We start from the raw sequence: 14,936 nt of genomic DNA on the forward strand, positions 1-14,936 counted from the left end.
GCACAATAGCATAGCCTAACCCTCTGTACTTTGGTCTATATTGATGCGGGACATAGACAGCCAGCTGATGACCAATCCATTAGTGCAATGGATGGCTGGAAGCATTTGTCTTTGCCTTTGCAATACCACAGAAGCAATGCATGGTCAATGTACAGCAATGACACACCTGTGTGAACAGCCAGGAGACCCCCCCCCCCCCATGTTATGTTACATAGTTACATAGTTAGTACGGTCGAAAAAAGACATATGTCCATCAAGTTCAACCAGGGAATTAAGGGGTAGGGGTGTGGCGCGATATTGGGGAAGGGATGAGATTTTATATTTCTTCATAAGCATTAATCTTATTTTGTCAATTAGGAACATTCAGCACCCACCCGCTATCAAGGCAGCTGCCTATCATGTCATGCCCTACCTGCACAGGTGTGCTGGCTACTCAAATGATCCAATTAAGGAGGCCATTTAGTCAGCAGCAGCAGAAGTCCTGTGCCTGGACGCTCCAACAGCGGCCAGACACAAGCAGAAGCAGAAGCAGCAGAAGCAGCAGCAGCACCACCTTTTGTTTTTTGGCTGCAGCAGCAGCAAGGCCCACAGGGCTGGCTAGCTGGCTAGCCAGCAAGCAGGTAGCAATGAAAGTAGGAATCTTTCTTTTTAACCCTGTAAGGGGGTGGTGCACTGTACCCGAAGATACTGCCATATCGGGTCAATGCATAGGGCGACGGAAGCAAGCTTCGAAATCGGCCCCCGTTCTCAAAAATCCATTTAATATATGGTCCCCAGATAGGGGACGTATCAGATATTAAACTGATAAGAACAGATACTACACTTGATCTTAGCCAAAAGGCCGAGAAGCGATAACCGTGAAAGGGGCGGGCCCAACAAGGTGCCCTTCATGGGCACTATCACTGCTTGCTGTCAGGGAGGCTGCCAGACAATTTTCCATGCACACTCTGGGCTGGGGGGCAGTCAACCACCAGTACACACAGCAGAACCTAAACCCATACCATTATTGCTAAGCAGCAAGACAGGGGCCCATTGCACTCCCACGGGGCCTTTTTAAATGCAATCCATAACCCGGATTTGCCAGGAACCCTTCTTACTCCTCCTACTTGCATGTGACACTGGGCTTAGGATCTGCATAGGAAACACACACACAAGCACACACCTACCTTTGTTGCCTGCAGATGCCTCCTTGGCTGTCCCCAAACGGTATCAAACCAACACCCACGGGAAGCTGTAAGCATAGAGGACATGCCTGCACCCCATTGGACTTACCTGTGTGGGTTAAACCCGGGTTATTTGACAACCTATGGCGGTGATGGTTCTGCTCAGGCAGAGCAGTGCTGATGCTCCTCATAAAGCTGTCGCTGCTGTGAAGGTTCTAGGTGACATCACAAATCCCTATGGTTACATACACAACAAAGCTGGGTTGTTGTTGTTTACACTCTGCAAGGCCTGTGGAAGTGAGTGACATCATAGCACTGTAGTTCTGAGGGTTCTAGATGGATGCAACAATCTCCTGTTGCTTCTATGAAGGCCATAATAGACGACATCACCAAACAGCTCCATAGTCACATACACAGCAAAGGAGAGATGTTGTTTACACCTAGTGATGTCAGTGGTATTGAGTGACATCACAGCACAGTGCTAAGGCTCCTGGGCCTGGACACAGCAGCGGCTGCAATATCTCAACGGAGAATACGTTTATATATATGTGTGTGTGTGCGCGTATATATATATATATATATATATATATATATATATTTCTCCGCCGAAATCACTTTTAAACCCATTTCCACCTTTTTTTCCCTTCTCTTCCTCTTACTTTTTTTTCACGTTTTTTTACGTTTTTCTCCTTTTCGCCTCTTTTCTGGGCGTATTATTCTTCTTTTTCTTCTTTTTTTTCGTCTAATGCATACCCCATCAGTGCAGCAATGCTTATTCAATACCGCCAGCAGATGGAGACACTGGGGGATAATTTTCTAAGGATTTATACTGATTTTTCCTGTCTGAATTTGTCGCACAGAAAGTTGCAGGCCAAATATGTGTGACATTTCTGCGACTTTAGCTTCTAGAGCATTTTTACAACATTATACATAGGTGCTGAATACATAAAAAGCGACTGTTCAGCGACAGACAAGTCGCATCGGCTGAAAGTAGGCCAGAATGTCAGTCCATGTTGGAGCAGGTTTAGATACAGTCTAAAGTATAGATCTCAAAGTCTGTGCACAGAATTTAGCAAGGGCCTCGCACCTTCTGATGCATCAGGTAGGTGCACAATAGCATAGCCTAACCCTCTGTACTTTGGTCTATATTGATGCGGGACATAGACAGCCAGCTGATGACCAATCCATTAGTGCAATGGATGGCTGGAAGCATTTGTCTTTGCCTTTGCAATACCACAGAAGCAATGCATGGTCAATGTACAGCAATGACACACCTGTGTGAACAGCCAGGAGACCCCCCCCCCCCCCATGTTATGTTACATAGTTACATAGTTAGTACGGTCGAAAAAAGACATATGTCCATCAAGTTCAACCAGGGAATTAAGGGGTAGGGGTGTGGCGCGATATTGGGGAAGGGATGAGATTTTATATTTCTTCATAAGCATTAATCTTATTTTGTCAATTAGGAACATTCAGCACCCACCCGCTATCAAGGCAGCTGCCTATCATGTCATGCCCTACCTGCACAGGTGTGCTGGCTACTCAAATGATCCAATTAAGGAGGCCATTTAGTCAGCAGCAGCAGAAGTCCTGTGCCTGGACGCTCCAACAGCGGCCAGACACAAGCAGAAGCAGAAGCAGCAGAAGCAGCACCTTTTGTTTTTTGGCTGCAGCAGCAGCAAGGCCCACAGGGCTGGCTAGCTGGCTAGCCAGCAAGCAGGTAGCAATGAAAGTAGGAATCTTTCTTTTTAACCCTGTAAGGGGGTGGTGCACTGTACCCGAAGATACTGCCATATCGGGTCAATGCATAGGGCGACGGAAGCAAGCTTCGAAATCGGCCCCCGTTCTCAAAAATCCATTTAATATATGGTCCCCAGATAGGGGACGTATCAGATATTAAACTGATAAGAACAGATACTACACTTGATCTTAGCCAAAAGGCCGAGAAGCGATAACCGTGAAAGGGGCGGGCCCAACAAGGTGCCCTTCATGGGCACTATCACTGCTTGCTGTCAGGGAGGCTGCCAGACAATTTTCCATGCACACTCTGGGCTGGGGGGCAGTCAACCACCAGTACACACAGCAGAACCTAAACCCATACCATTATTGCTAAGCAGCAAGACAGGGGCCCATTGCACTCCCACGGGGCCTTTTTAAATGCAATCCATAACCCGGATTTGCCAGGAACCCTTCTTACTCCTCCTACTTGCATGTGACACTGGGCTTAGGATCTGCATAGGAAACACACACACAAGCACACACCTACCTTTGTTGCCTGCAGATGCCTCCTTGGCTGTCCCCAAACGGTATCAAACCAACACCCACGGGAAGCTGTAAGCATAGAGGACATGCCTGCACCCCATTGGACTTACCTGTGTGGGTTAAACCCGGGTTATTTGACAACCTATGGCGGTGATGGTTCTGCTCAGGCAGAGCAGTGCTGATGCTCCTCATAAAGCTGTCGCTGCTGTGAAGGTTCTAGGTGACATCACAAATCCCTATGGTTACATACACAACAAAGCTGGGTTGTTGTTGTTTACACTCTGCAAGGCCTGTGGAAGTGAGTGACATCATAGCACTGTAGTTCTGAGGGTTCTAGATGGATGCAACAATCTCCTGTTGCTTCTATGAAGGCCATAATAGACGACATCACCAAACAGCTCCATAGTCACATACACAGCAAAGGAGAGATGTTGTTTACACCTAGTGATGTCAGTGGTATTGAGTGACATCACAGCACAGTGCTAAGGCTCCTGGGCCTGGACACAGCAGCGGCTGCAATATCTCAACGGAGAATACGTTTATATATATGTGTGTGTGTGCGCGTATATATATATATATATATATATATTTCTCCGCCGAAATCACTTTTAAACCCATTTCCACCTTTTTTTCCCTTCTCTTCCTCTTACTTTTTTTTCACGTTTTTTTACGTTTTTCTCCTTTTCGCCTCTTTTCTGGGCGTATTATTCTTCTTTTTCTTCTTTTTTTTCGTCTAATGCATACCCCATCAGTGCAGCAATGCTTATTCAATACCGCCAGCAGATGGAGACACTGGGGGATAATTTTCTAAGGATTTATACTGATTTTTCCTGTCTGAATTTGTCGCACAGAAAGTTGCAGGCCAAATATGTGTGACATTTCTGCGACTTTAGCTTCTAGAGCATTTTTACAACATTATACATAGGTGCTGAATACATAAAAAGCGACTGTTCAGCGACAGACAAGTCGCATCGGCTGAAAGTAGGCCAGAATGTCAGTCCATGTTGGAGCAGGTTTAGATACAGTCTAAAGTATAGATCTCAAAGTCTGTGCACAGAATTTAGCAAGGGCCTCGCACCTTCTGATGCATCAGGTAGGTGCACAATAGCATAGCCTAACCCTCTGTACTTTGGTCTATATTGATGCGGGACATAGACAGCCAGCTGATGACCAATCCATTAGTGCAATGGATGGCTGGAAGCATTTGTCTTTGCCTTTGCAATACCACAGAAGCAATGCATGGTCAATGTACAGCAATGACACACCTGTGTGAACAGCCAGGAGACCCCCCCCCCCCCCCCATGTTATGTTACATAGTTACATAGTTAGTACGGTCGAAAAAAGACATATGTCCATCAAGTTCAACCAGGGAATTAAGGGGTAGGGGTGTGGCGCGATATTGGGGAAGGGATGAGATTTTATATTTCTTCATAAGCATTAATCTTATTTTGTCAATTAGGAACATTCAGCACCCACCCGCTATCAAGGCAGCTGCCTATCATGTCATGCCCTACCTGCACAGGTGTGCTGGCTACTCAAATGATCCAATTAAGGAGGCCATTTAGTCAGCAGCAGCAGAAGTCCTGTGCCTGGACGCTCCAACAGCGGCCAGACACAAGCAGAAGCAGAAGCAGCAGAAGCAGCAGCAGCACCACCTTTTGTTTTTTGGCTGCAGCAGCAGCAAGGCCCACAGGGCTGGCTAGCTGGCTAGCCAGCAAGCAGGTAGCAATGAAAGTAGGAATCTTTCTTTTTAACCCTGTAAGGGGGTGGTGCACTGTACCCGAAGATACTGCCATATCGGGTCAATGCATAGGGCGACGGAAGCAAGCTTCGAAATCGGCCCCCGTTCTCAAAAATCCATTTAATATATGGTCCCCAGATAGGGGACGTATCAGATATTAAACTGATAAGAACAGATACTACACTTGATCTTAGCCAAAAGGCCGAGAAGCGATAACCGTGAAAGGGGCGGGCCCAACAAGGTGCCCTTCATGGGCACTATCACTGCTTGCTGTCAGGGAGGCTGCCAGACAATTTTCCATGCACACTCTGGGCTGGGGGGCAGTCAACCACCAGTACACACAGCAGAACCTAAACCCATACCATTATTGCTAAGCAGCAAGACAGGGGCCCATTGCACTCCCACGGGGCCTTTTTAAATGCAATCCATAACCCGGATTTGCCAGGAACCCTTCTTACTCCTCCTACTTGCATGTGACACTGGGCTTAGGATCTGCATAGGAAACACACACACAAGCACACACCTACCTTTGTTGCCTGCAGATGCCTCCTTGGCTGTCCCCAAACGGTATCAAACCAACACCCACGGGAAGCTGTAAGCATAGAGGACATGCCTGCACCCCATTGGACTTACCTGTGTGGGTTAAACCCGGGTTATTTGACAACCTATGGCGGTGATGGTTCTGCTCAGGCAGAGCAGTGCTGATGCTCCTCATAAAGCTGTCGCTGCTGTGAAGGTTCTAGGTGACATCACAAATCCCTATGGTTACATACACAACAAAGCTGGGTTGTTGTTGTTTACACTCTGCAAGGCCTGTGGAAGTGAGTGACATCATAGCACTGTAGTTCTGAGGGTTCTAGATGGATGCAACAATCTCCTGTTGCTTCTATGAAGGCCATAATAGACGACATCACCAAACAGCTCCATAGTCACATACACAGCAAAGGAGAGATGTTGTTTACACCTAGTGATGTCAGTGGTATTGAGTGACATCACAGCACAGTGCTAAGGCTCCTGGGCCTGGACACAGCAGCGGCTGCAATATCTCAACGGAGAATACGTTTATATATATGTGTGTGTGTGCGCGTATATATATATATATATATATATATATATATATATATATATATATATATTTCTCCGCCGAAATCACTTTTAAACCCATTTCCACCTTTTTTTCCCTTCTCTTCCTCTTACTTTTTTTTCACGTTTTTTTACGTTTTTCTCCTTTTCGCCTCTTTTCTGGGCATATTATTCTTCTTTTTCTTCTTTTTTTTCGTCTAATGCATACCCCATCAGTGCAGCAATGCTTATTCAATACCGCCAGCAGATGGAGACACTGGGGGATAATTTTCTAAGGATTTATACTGATTTTTCCTGTCTGAATTTGTCGCACAGAAAGTTGCAGGCCAAATATGTGTGACATTTCTGCGACTTTAGCTTCTAGAGCATTTTTACAACATTATACATAGGTGCTGAATACATAAAAAGCGACTGTTCAGCGACAGACAAGTCGCATCGGCTGAAAGTAGGCCAGAATGTCAGTCCATGTTGGAGCAGGTTTAGATACAGTCTAAAGTATAGATCTCAAAGTCTGTGCACAGAATTTAGCAATTGCCTCGCACCTTCTGATGCATCAGGTAGGTGCACAATAGCATAGCCTAACCCTCTGTACTTTGGTCTATATTGATGCGGGACATAGACAGCCAGCTGATGACCAATCCATTAGTGCAATGGATGGCTGGAAGCATTTGTCTTTGCCTTTGCAATACCACAGAAGCAATGCATGGTCAATGTACAGCAATGACACACCTGTGTGAACAGCCAGGAGACCCCCCCCCCCCCCCCATGTTATGTTACATAGTTACATAGTTAGTACGGTCGAAAAAAGACATATGTCCATCAAGTTCAACCAGGGAATTAAGGGGTAGGGGTGTGGCGCGATATTGGGGAAGGGATGAGATTTTATATTTCTTCATAAGCATTAATCTTATTTTGTCAATTAGGAACATTCAGCACCCACCCGCTATCAAGGCAGCTGCCTATCATGTCATGCCCTACCTGCACAGGTGTGCTGGCTACTCAAATGATCCAATTAAGGAGGCCATTTAGTCAGCAGCAGCAGAAGTCCTGTGCCTGGACGCTCCAACAGCGGCCAGACACAAGCAGAAGCAGAAGCAGCAGAAGCAGCAGCAGCACCACCTTTTGTTTTTTGGCTGCAGCAGCAGCAAGGCCCACAGGGCTGGCTAGCTGGCTAGCCAGCAAGCAGGTAGCAATGAAAGTAGGAATCTTTCTTTTTAACCCTGTAAGGGGGTGGTGCACTGTACCCGAAGATACTGCCATATCGGGTCAATGCATAGGGCGACGGAAGCAAGCTTCGAAATCGGCCCCCGTTCTCAAAAATCCATTTAATATATGGTCCCCAGATAGGGGACGTATCAGATATTAAACTGATAAGAACAGATACTACACTTGATCTTAGCCAAAAGGCCGAGAAGCGATAACCGTGAAAGGGGCGGGCCCAACAAGGTGCCCTTCATGGGCACTATCACTGCTTGCTGTCAGGGAGGCTGCCAGACAATTTTCCATGCACACTCTGGGCTGGGGGGCAGTCAACCACCAGTACACACAGCAGAACCTAAACCCATACCATTATTGCTAAGCAGCAAGACAGGGGCCCATTGCACTCCCACGGGGCCTTTTTAAATGCAATCCATAACCCGGATTTGCCAGGAACCCTTCTTACTCCTCCTACTTGCATGTGACACTGGGCTTAGGATCTGCATAGGAAACACACACACAAGCACACACCTACCTTTGTTGCCTGCAGATGCCTCCTTGGCTGTCCCCAAACGGTATCAAACCAACACCCACGGGAAGCTGTAAGCATAGAGGACATGCCTGCACCCCATTGGACTTACCTGTGTGGGTTAAACCCGGGTTATTTGACAACCTATGGCGGTGATGGTTCTGCTCAGGCAGAGCAGTGCTGATGCTCCTCATAAAGCTGTCGCTGCTGTGAAGGTTCTAGGTGACATCACAAATCCCTATGGTTACATACACAACAAAGCTGGGTTGTTGTTGTTTACACTCTGCAAGGCCTGTGGAAGTGAGTGACATCATAGCACTGTAGTTCTGAGGGTTCTAGATGGATGCAACAATCTCCTGTTGCTTCTATGAAGGCCATAATAGACGACATCACCAAACAGCTCCATAGTCACATACACAGCAAAGGAGAGATGTTGTTTACACCTAGTGATGTCAGTGGTATTGAGTGACATCACAGCACAGTGCTAAGGCTCCTGGGCCTGGACACAGCAGCGGCTGCAATATCTCAACGGAGAATACGTTTATATATATGTGTGTGTGTGCGCGTATATATATATATATATATATATATATATATATATATTTCTCCGCCGAAATCACTTTTAAACCCATTTCCACCTTTTTTTCCCTTCTCTTCCTCTTACTTTTTTTTCACGTTTTTTTACGTTTTTCTCCTTTTCGCCTCTTTTCTGGGCATATTATTCTTCTTTTTCTTCTTTTTTTTCGTCTAATGCATACCCCATCAGTGCAGCAATGCTTATTCAATACCGCCAGCAGATGGAGACACTGGGGGATAATTTTCTAAGGATTTATACTGATTTTTCCTGTCTGAATTTGTCGCACAGAAAGTTGCAGGCCAAATATGTGTGACATTTCTGCGACTTTAGCTTCTAGAGCATTTTTACAACATTATACATAGGTGCTGAATACATAAAAAGCGACTGTTCAGCGACAGACAAGTCGCATCGGCTGAAAGTAGGCCAGAATGTCAGTCCATGTTGGAGCAGGTTTAGATACAGTCTAAAGTATAGATCTCAAAGTCTGTGCACAGAATTTAGCAATTGCCTCGCACCTTCTGATGCATCAGGTAGGTGCACAATAGCATAGCCTAACCCTCTGTACTTTGGTCTATATTGATGCGGGACATAGACAGCCAGCTGATGACCAATCCATTAGTGCAATGGATGGCTGGAAGCATTTGTCTTTGCCTTTGCAATACCACAGAAGCAATGCATGGTCAATGTACAGCAATGACACACCTGTGTGAACAGCCAGGAGACCCCCCCCCCCCCCCCCCCATGTTATGTTACATAGTTACATAGTTAGTACGGTCGAAAAAAGACATATGTCCATCAAGTTCAACCAGGGAATTAAGGGGTAGGGGTGTGGCGCGATATTGGGGAAGGGATGAGATTTTATATTTCTTCATAAGCATTAATCTTATTTTGTCAATTAGGAACATTCAGCACCCACCCGCTATCAAGGCAGCTGCCTATCATGTCATGCCCTACCTGCACAGGTGTGCTGGCTACTCAAATGATCCAATTAAGGAGGCCATTTAGTCAGCAGCAGCAGAAGTCCTGTGCCTGGACGCTCCAACAGCGGCCAGACACAAGCAGAAGCAGAAGCAGCAGAAGCAGCAGCAGCACCACCTTTTGTTTTTTGGCTGCAGCAGCAGCAAGGCCCACAGGGCTGGCTAGCTGGCTAGCCAGCAAGCAGGTAGCAATGAAAGTAGGAATCTTTCTTTTTAACCCTGTAAGGGGGTGGTGCACTGTACCCGAAGATACTGCCATATCGGGTCAATGCATAGGGCGACGGAAGCAAGCTTCGAAATCGGCCCCCGTTCTCAAAAATCCATTTAATATATGGTCCCCAGATAGGGGACGTATCAGATATTAAACTGATAAGAACAGATACTACACTTGATCTTAGCCAAAAGGCCGAGAAGCGATAACCGTGAAAGGGGCGGGCCCAACAAGGTGCCCTTCATGGGCACTATCACTGCTTGCTGTCAGGGAGGCTGCCAGACAATTTTCCATGCACACTCTGGGCTGGGGGGCAGTCAACCACCAGTACACACAGCAGAACCTAAACCCATACCATTATTGCTAAGCAGCAAGACAGGGGCCCATTGCACTCCCACGGGGCCTTTTTAAATGCAATCCATAACCCGGATTTGCCAGGAACCCTTCTTACTCCTCCAACTTGCATGTGACACTGGGCTTAGGATCTGCATAGGAAACACACACACAAGCACACACCTACCTTTGTTGCCTGCAGATGCCTCCTTGGCTGTCCCCAAACGGTATCAAACCAACACCCACGGGAAGCTGTAAGCATAGAGGACATGCCTGCACCCCATTGGACTTACCTGTGTGGGTTAAACCCGGGTTATTTGACAACCTATGGCGGTGATGGTTCTGCTCAGGCAGAGCAGTGCTGATGCTCCTCATAAAGCTGTCGCTGCTGTGAAGGTTCTAGGTGACATCACAAATCCCTATGGTTACATACACAACAAAGCTGGGTTGTTGTTGTTTACACTCTGCAAGGCCTGTGGAAGTGAGTGACATCATAGCACTGTAGTTCTGAGGGTTCTAGATGGATGCAACAATCTCCTGTTGCTTCTATGAAGGCCATAATAGACGACATCACCAAACAGCTCCATAGTCACATACACAGCAAAGGAGAGATGTTGTTTACACCTAGTGATGTCAGTGGTATTGAGTGACATCACAGCACAGTGCTAAGGCTCCTGGGCCTGGACACAGCAGCGGCTGCAATATCTCAACGGAGAATACGTTTATATATATGTGTGTGTGTGTGCGCGTATATATATATATATATATATATATATATATATATATATATATTTCTCCGCCGAAATCACTTTTAAACCCATTTCCACCTTTTTTTCCCTTCTCTTCCTCTTACTTTTTTTTCACGTTTTTTTACGTTTTTCTCCTTTTCGCCTCTTTTCTGGGCATATTATTCTTCTTTTTCTTCTTTTTTTTCGTCTAATGCATACCCCATCAGTGCAGCAATGCTTATTCAATACCGCCAGCAGATGGAGACACTGGGGGATAATTTTCTAAGGATTTATACTGATTTTTCCTGTCTGAATTTGTCGCACAGAAAGTTGCAGGCCAAATATGTGTGACATTTCTGCGACTTTAGCTTCTAGAGCATTTTTACAACATTATACATAGGTGCTGAATACATAAAAAGCGACTGTTCAGCGACAGACAAGTCGCATCGGCTGAAAGTAGGCCAGAATGTCAGTCCATGTTGGAGCAGGTTTAGATACAGTCTAAAGTATAGATCTCAAAGTCTGTGCACAGAATTTAGCAATTGCCTCGCACCTTCTGATGCATCAGGTAGGTGCACAATAGCATAGCCTAACCCTCTGTACTTTGGTCTATATTGATGCGGGACATAGACAGCCAGCTGATGACCAATCCATTAGTGCAATGGATGGCTGGAAGCATTTGTCTTTGCCTTTGCAATACCACAGAAGCAATGCATGGTCAATGTACAGCAATGACACACCTGTGTGAACAGCCAGGAGACCCCCCCCCCCCCCCCCATGTTATGTTACATAGTTACATAGTTAGTACGGTCGAAAAAAGACATATGTCCATCAAGTTCAACCAGGGAATTAAGGGGTAGGGGTGTGGCGCGATATTGGGGAAGGGATGAGATTTTATATTTCTTCATAAGCATTAATCTTATTTTGTCAATTAGGAACATTCAGCACCCACCCGCTATCAAGGCAGCTGCCTATCATGTCATGCCCTACCTGCACAGGTGTGCTGGCTACTCAAATGATCCAATTAAGGAGGCCATTTAGTCAGCAGCAGCAGAAGTCCTGTGCCTGGACGCTCCAACAGCGGCCAGACACAAGCAGAAGCAGAAGCAGCAGAAGCAGCAGCAGCACCACCTTTTGTTTTTTGGCTGCAGCAGCAGCAAGGCCCACAGGGCTGGCTAGCTGGCTAGCCAGCAAGCAGGTAGCAATGAAAGTAGGAATCTTTCTTTTTAACCCTGTAAGGGGGTGGTGCACTGTACCCGAAGATACTGCCATATCGGGTCAATGCATAGGGCGACGGAAGCAAGCTTCGAAATCGGCCCCCGTTCTCAAAAATCCATTTAATATATGGTCCCCAGATAGGGGACGTATCAGATATTAAACTGATAAGAACAGATACTACACTTGATCTTAGCCAAAAGGCCGAGAAGCGATAACCGTGAAAGGGGCGGGCCCAACAAGGTGCCCTTCATGGGCACTATCACTGCTTGCTGTCAGGGAGGCTGCCAGACAATTTTCCATGCACACTCTGGGCTGGGGGGCAGTCAACCACCAGTACACACAGCAGAACCTAAACCCATACCATTATTGCTAAGCAGCAAGACAGGGGCCCATTGCACTCCCACGGGGCCTTTTTAAATGCAATCCATAACCCGGATTTGCCAGGAACCCTTCTTACTCCTCCAACTTGCATGTGACACTGGGCTTAGGATCTGCATAGGAAACACACACACAAGCACACACCTACCTTTGTTGCCTGCAGATGCCTCCTTGGCTGTCCCCAAACGGTATCAAACCAACACCCACGGGAAGCTGTAAGCATAGAGGACATGCCTGCACCCCATTGGACTTACCTGTGTGGGTTAAACCCGGGTTATTTGACAACCTATGGCGGTGATGGTTCTGCTCAGGCAGAGCAGTGCTGATGCTCCTCATAAAGCTGTCGCTGCTGTGAAGGTTCTAGGTGACATCACAAATCCCTATGGTTACATACACAACAAAGCTGGGTTGTTGTTGTTTACACTCTGCAAGGCCTGTGGAAGTGAGTGACATCATAGCACTGTAGTTCTGAGGGTTCTAGATGGATGCAACAATCTCCTGTTGCTTCTATGAAGGCCATAATAGACGACATCACCAAACAGCTCCATAGTCACATACACAGCAAAGGAGAGATGTTGTTTACACCTAGTGATGTCAGTGGTATTGAGTGACATCACAGCACAGTGCTAAGGCTCCTGGGCCTGGACACAGCAGCGGCTGCAATATCTCAACGGAGAATACGTTTATATATATGTGTGTGTGTGTGCGCGTATATATATATATATATATATATATATATATATATATATATATATATATATTTCTCCGCCGAAATCACTTTTAAACCCATTTCCACCTTTTTTTCCCTTCTCTTCCTCTTACTTTTTTTTCACGTTTTTTTACGTTTTTCTCCTTTTCGCCTCTTTTCTGGGCGTATTATTCTTCTTTTTCTTCTTTTTTTTCGTCTAATGCATACCCCATCAGTGCAGCAATGCTTATTCAATACCGCCAGCAGATGGAGACACTGGGGGATAATTTTCTAAGGATTTATACTGATTTTTCCTGTCTGAATTTGTCGCACAGAAAGTTGCAGGCCAAATATGTGTGACATTTCTGCGACTTTAGCTTCTAGAGCATTTTTACAACATTATACATAGGTGCTGAATACATAAAAAGCGACTGTTCAGCGACAGACAAGTCGCATCGGCTGAAAGTAGGCCAGAATGTCAGTCCATGTTGGAGCAGGTTTAGATACAGTCTAAAGTATAGATCTCAAAGTCTGTGCACAGAATTTAGCAAGGGCCTCGCACCTTCTGATGCATCAGGTAGGTGCACAATAGCATAGCCTAACCCTCTGTACTTTGGTCTATATTGATGCGGGACATAGACAGCCAGCTGATGACCAATCCATTAGTGCAATGGATGGCTGGAAGCATTTGTCTTTGCCTTTGCAATACCACAGAAGCAATGCATGGTCAATGTACAGCAATGACACACCTGTGTGAACAGCCAGGAGACCCCCCCCCCATGTTATGTTACATAGTTACATAGTTAGTACGGTCGAAAAAAGACATATGTCCATCAAGTTCAACCAGGGAATTAAGGGGTAGGGGTGTGGCGCGATATTGGGGAAGGGATGAGATTTTATATTTCTTCATAAGCATTAATCTTATTTTGTCAATTAGGAACATTCAGCACCCACCCGCTATCAAGGCAGCTGCCTATCATGTCATGCCCTACCTGCACAGGTGTGCTGGCTACTCAAATGATCCAATTAAGGAGGCCATTTAGTCAGCAGCAGCAGAAGTCCTGTGCCTGGACGCTCCAACAGCGGCCAGACACAAGCAGAAGCAGAAGCAGCAGAAGCAGCAGCAGCACCACCTTTTGTTTTTTGGCTGCAGCAGCAGCAAGGCCCACAGGGCTGGCTAGCTGGCTAGCCAGCAAGCAGGTAGCAATGAAAGTAGGAATCTTTCTTTTTAACCCTGTAAGGGGGTGGTGCACTGTACCCGAAGATACTGCCATATCGGGTCAATGCATAGGGCGACGGAAGCAAGCTTCGAAATCGGCCCCCGTTCTCAAAAATCCATTTAATATATGGTCCCCAGATAGGGGACGTATCAGATATTAAACTGATAAGAACAGATACTACACTTGATCTTAGCCAAAAGGCCGAGAAGCGATAACCGTGAAAGGGGCGGGCCCAACAAGGTGCCCTTCATGGGCACTATCACTGCTTGCTGTCAGGGAGGCTGCCAGACAATTTTCCATGCACACTCTGGGCTGGGGGGCAGTCAACCACCAGTACACACAGCAGAACCTAAACCCATACCATTATTGCTAAGCAGCAAGACAGGGGCCCATTGCACTCCCACGGGGCCTTTTTAAATGCAATCCATAACCCGGATTTGCCAGGAACCCTTCTTACTCCTCCTACTTGCATGTGACACTGGGCTTAGGATCTGCATAGGAAACACACACACAAGCACACACCTACCTTTGTTGCCTGCAGATGCCTCCTTGGCTGTCCCCAAACGGTATCAAACCAACACCCACGGGAAGCTGTAAGCATAGAGGACATGCCTGCACCCCATTGGACTTA

The 14,936-nt window shown here is 46.4% G+C and overlaps 7 non-coding genes across 7 annotated transcripts; all 7 read right to left on the reverse strand.

Moving 5' to 3' along the window:
- Nucleotides 1-662: 662 nt before the first annotated feature.
- On the reverse strand, nt 663-853 carry LOC130302161 (U2 spliceosomal RNA). Its single transcript, XR_008852462.1, has one exon. It is a non-coding gene; the product is annotated as a U2 spliceosomal RNA (small nuclear RNA).
- Nucleotides 854-2,925: 2,072 nt separating this feature from the next.
- LOC130302162 (U2 spliceosomal RNA) lies at nt 2,926-3,116 on the reverse strand. Its single transcript, XR_008852463.1, has one exon. It is a non-coding gene; the product is annotated as a U2 spliceosomal RNA (small nuclear RNA).
- A 2,073-nt stretch (nt 3,117-5,189) lies between these two features.
- Nucleotides 5,190-5,380, reverse strand: LOC130302163 (U2 spliceosomal RNA). Its single transcript, XR_008852464.1, has one exon. It is a non-coding gene; the product is annotated as a U2 spliceosomal RNA (small nuclear RNA).
- Nucleotides 5,381-7,477: 2,097 nt separating this feature from the next.
- On the reverse strand, nt 7,478-7,668 carry LOC130302164 (U2 spliceosomal RNA). The gene has a single exon (XR_008852465.1). It is a non-coding gene; the product is annotated as a U2 spliceosomal RNA (small nuclear RNA).
- Nucleotides 7,669-9,756: 2,088 nt separating this feature from the next.
- LOC130302165 (U2 spliceosomal RNA) lies at nt 9,757-9,947 on the reverse strand. The gene has a single exon (XR_008852466.1). It is a non-coding gene; the product is annotated as a U2 spliceosomal RNA (small nuclear RNA).
- Nucleotides 9,948-12,041: 2,094 nt separating this feature from the next.
- On the reverse strand, nt 12,042-12,232 carry LOC130302167 (U2 spliceosomal RNA). Its single transcript, XR_008852467.1, has one exon. It is a non-coding gene; the product is annotated as a U2 spliceosomal RNA (small nuclear RNA).
- Nucleotides 12,233-14,327: 2,095 nt separating this feature from the next.
- Nucleotides 14,328-14,518, reverse strand: LOC130302168 (U2 spliceosomal RNA). Its single transcript, XR_008852468.1, has one exon. It is a non-coding gene; the product is annotated as a U2 spliceosomal RNA (small nuclear RNA).
- Between the last annotated feature and the right edge of the window lie 418 nt (nt 14,519-14,936).

The sequence above is a fragment of the Hyla sarda genome, unplaced genomic scaffold, assembly GCF_029499605.1.
Source record: "Hyla sarda isolate aHylSar1 unplaced genomic scaffold, aHylSar1.hap1 scaffold_1154, whole genome shotgun sequence".
Classification (NCBI taxonomy): domain Eukaryota; kingdom Metazoa; phylum Chordata; class Amphibia; order Anura; family Hylidae; genus Hyla; species Hyla sarda.